This window comes from Hoplias malabaricus, chromosome 10 (assembly GCF_029633855.1).
Source record: "Hoplias malabaricus isolate fHopMal1 chromosome 10, fHopMal1.hap1, whole genome shotgun sequence".
Classification (NCBI taxonomy): domain Eukaryota; kingdom Metazoa; phylum Chordata; class Actinopteri; order Characiformes; family Erythrinidae; genus Hoplias; species Hoplias malabaricus.
In genome coordinates this window covers 7,222,997-7,227,218 of record NC_089809.1, presented here as the reverse complement: position 1 = coordinate 7,227,218, position 4,222 = coordinate 7,222,997, and the positions used below count along the sequence as shown (strand labels likewise).

At 37.2% G+C, this 4,222-nt stretch overlaps 1 long non-coding RNA gene across 1 annotated transcript; it reads left to right on the top strand.

The window, feature by feature from the left end:
* The first annotated feature begins 1,684 nt into the window (after positions 1–1,684).
* LOC136708132 (uncharacterized) lies at positions 1,685–3,743 on the top strand. The gene is made up of 4 exons (XR_010804320.1): positions 1,685–1,809; positions 2,989–3,007; positions 3,128–3,166; positions 3,673–3,743. It is a non-coding gene; the product is annotated as an uncharacterized lncRNA (long non-coding RNA).
* The last annotated feature ends 479 nt before the right edge of the window (positions 3,744–4,222 follow it).

Sequence of the window (4,222 nt, the reverse complement as noted above, 5' to 3'; positions counted from 1 at the left end):
TTAACAACCCAGTCTCGAGAAGAACGATCAAAACATTTACGTGATTGTTTTAACGGTAAGACAACATTTACCTGATGGTTGGTTTTAACGGTAAACAAACATTTACCTGATGGTTTGTTTTAACGGCACAAACGAGGCACGTACGATTGAGACCACTTTTGCGCGATTTTGCCACTAATGAGGGGCTACCTTACGTGGCTAACAGGTAATAAGATATAATGTGTAATTCTTCAAAAACGGTACCTGCACAAACGATGATTTTTGCGGCACAAACGCAGCACTAACGAAAGGAACAGTTTTTATTTCGTTTCTGATCAGCTTCACCTTGAGTTACATTCTCTTCCCATACCTCTTCACCACAAACCACATATTGTCTGTGCACGCAGCTGGTACATTCCCCATAAATGTAAGAATGTGATTGCCTGTCTTAGACCACCGCCTTCAGTGGCAAATCAAATTGTTCTTTAGAATGGTGGAGCTGCATTCATATTTTTTATTTAATTAATTGTTAATTTGTTATAATTAATTTATTATAAAATAAAATACATTTTTCCTCCTGTATCTCTCAGTTGCAGTCATAGTCAAACTGGCCCGACCTGAAGCTAGCCCTGTTTGTTATTGTCAGAATGACACCTGCACATTTCTGTACATTAGTAACTGTGAAGACCTCAGTTTGAAAATTAACGTAAGTATTTCTCCACCGCAAACATCAGTGTGTGAAAGGGGGGTTTTTTGAATGTTGTAAACAAGAAGTCGATTTTCATTACTCAGAGGCTGTGTAGATGTATTACAGGGGCGTTGAAGAGGCTAAAGAAGGAGTCATTATGTACATTTTGTTTTAGCAAACAGACTTGGACTTAGTAAGTCATGGCCACCACTTTCGGTTTCTGGTTTCCCGAACGCCTACAAACTATACTTTCAGCTATGTCATCTTTAAATCATTGAATATATGTATATCTGCAATGCCTCAGGACTCAGAACGTTAAACAGGTCTTCGTCCACGATGAAGGAGTTATAGCACATCATTTGCAAGAGAAAATGGTGCTCAAAACATATTAAATGGTGCTCACTACTTAATTAGTGGTGAGCACAAGATTTTTGCCCCAAAAAACATTTTTTTTAAATAAATTTCTCACCATTGTAATCGGCTTTACTATTGATAATACGGCCAATACAAATATGGTATGCCTTTCATTTCTGAAGGAATGTTGAATAATCAGGTGTCCACAATCAGGGAAGTTACAGGGAAGAAGAAGGATATAAATACATTGTAGTTGTCCAATGAGAAACACTTATCTCTTATTTTTTTAATGTTTACCACATTGTACTGTTCTTCAAATTGGGGGGAAATGTCATGGTGAATGGACCAATAGAAATGCTCCAAAATGTCTTGGAATTAAATCTTTTTACATTGACATCAATTGAATATTAAGTAGATTTGTCCTTCTCCTGTGAAGTTGCTATTTTGGAGATACATGTTTGTCATTGGGCCGTGACGATATGAAGATTAGTCCAAATAAACATCACTAGTGGAAGACCGAACTATTTTGGGCTTTACCACAATGCAATGTTAATAGAGCTTATACAGGATAAAGCACCATTGCCTTGGTTAGAAATTTGGTTAGAAATTACCATCATGATATTTTTAACTTTGTGATTGCACTGTGTCTGTGTGTTATTTAGGGCATCACTCAGGCACATGGCCAAGATTTCAATGAAACTTTGATACGGAACGTGACCAGGGATTCAGGACGTTATAATGTCAACCTTATGACGTGCCAAACAAATGTTACGTTTTCCTGTGATAAGGTGAGTACCATAGTTTATACACACAGTTAAAGTATCTGCAGACCTGGAGTTGTAGTGTGTGCTATGGTAATTAATATATGATTTTTTGGAATGGAGTTTGATTGAATGAGTGTTTTAAACATTGCTAGTGTCTGTGCTAGCCACAGCAGTGCTACTTGAGTTTTTAAAGCTATCAGTGTCACTGCTGGACTGAGAATAGTCCACCGACCAAAACATATCCACCCAGAAGTGTCCTGTGGGAGATATCTTGAGTCCACTGATGGAGGATTAGGAATGATCAATACAAACTGAGTGACAGATGAGCTACTGTCTCTGACTTTACGTCTACAAGGAGGACCAATGAAGTAGGTGTGTCTAAGGGAGTGAACAATGAGAGGCCACTGTTTAAAACCTCCAGCAGCAGAACAACCAGCACAACACACACTAACACATCACCACCACGTCAGTGTCAACTCCAGCACTGAGAATGATCCACCAGCCAAATCAGTTCTGCTGTATGGGGGTCCTGACCATTGAAAGACACAGTGAAAGGGAGTTAACAACGTATGCAGAGAAACAGGTGGACTACAGTTTGTAATTGTAGAACTACAGAGTGCTCCTGTATGGTCAGTGCACCTGACAAAATGGAGTGGAGATATAAGACATCTCTATGGTCCAAGAAGAAACATCACTTCATCAAGCGGGCTGGTGTCACATGAGTAACATGTGCTAGACTAACCCATAGATATTGGCTGCTCGTTCATTCATTGTCTGTAACCGTTTATCCAGTTCAGGGTTGTGGTGGGTCTGGAATCACTGGGCGCAAGGCGGGAACACACCCTGGGAGGGGGGCGCCAGTTCTTCGCAGGGCGACACACACTCATAATCCTGCTGCTTGTTTCATAAATCTGAAATATTCAAAACTTGAATAACAAGCTGGATTAACATACATTAAAGACTGCGACTGACTGCATGGTCAGGATTATGTGGATTGCCGAAACAATCCAGACTCCGTCTTTCAACAGAACAGACGGAGAGACTTCAGTGTGTTTTGAGCTGTTTTTCATATTTTGTTTAATATTTCTATGTCAACTACAACATAAAGGAGTCTTTCAATCATAGCACCATAGGATACAGCCTATCGTCCAGCTACTAACCACAAGCACAGTTTTTCACTGAATTATTTTGTTCTTTCCACAGAACTTATTCAATTGTGAAGGTAAGTCACTAATTCTTTCACTAGTTCTTTGTCATGATATCAGCCCAATATTCATCAGGCATCATGTTTTAATTATAAAGTTAAACATTACATAAAGGAATGATTTTTTTTGCCGTTCAGATTCCTGTCCTGAACCGTACTCCATTACACCCAAACCACGTGAGTGATAAAAATAACATTATCCCTGGAGAAAGTATGGAGTGTTTTCTATTTTATTTTATTTTACTTTATTTGTTTGTAGCAGGAAGAACTATACGTTTTGCAGGATTATTTTTGAAAAATAACATTTTCTGCAAATATTAGTGCAGTGTATTTTAGAATATAAAACATTAAAATAAACACAAAATATCATCTAGCATCATGTTTTTATTTATATTTCAAATGCAGCTTTGTATCTTGTTTGTATTGTAGTTGCTAATTATACCAGTCTGAAACAGACATACAGTCCAAGTGATAGATTGTGTAACTAAAGCTAAATTCTTATTGTAAGAACATCTGTGAATGTTTAACTTTTCTCAATAATTCATTATAATAATTCAATATTTTTTATTTACTACATTTTCATTGTTATTGGGGAGTCTTGGATGTTTTCACCTGTGTTTCAACATTTCTAGGACATTTTGTTACTTATTACCTGAGCTTGTTTTCCCTGTGTGTTCTGACAGCTAAGAACCAGCCTCGGTGGCATACGATTACAGTGATTATGTTTGTCATCACGTCCGTGATTGTCTGCACTGTGAGTATAAATGTGTTATTATACACTTGGCTAAATGGAAAAGTTATTTTCTTGATTATTACCCCTCAAATCATTACCATGCATATGTTGTAGGAGTTTGACCAAAGGATTGTATTGGTATAGTGTTGTGTTCCTATGCTGTGAGTTGGGAGTTTAACACTAATCCGCTGTTTGGAGGGTGGTGGTAAATGTTTGATCATCTCTAGTCAAAATAACATATTTTCATGATTAATTTTCAAGTAATAAGAGAACATATTGTCCTGTATATGTTTTCCACAGTATATTAATGTCAAAAAATAAATAGAAAGTGCAGACTTCAAAAAATGCAATATTTAATCCCCAGTAGACAATGTGTTCACATCTTTTCACTTAAAAATCCACAAAACATGTCATCTGACCAAAACATGATATACATTCTCTATCGACAAGTTTGACTCGACTAACCCTAAGTTTTGTCCATTCCTGAAATATTCCACAAA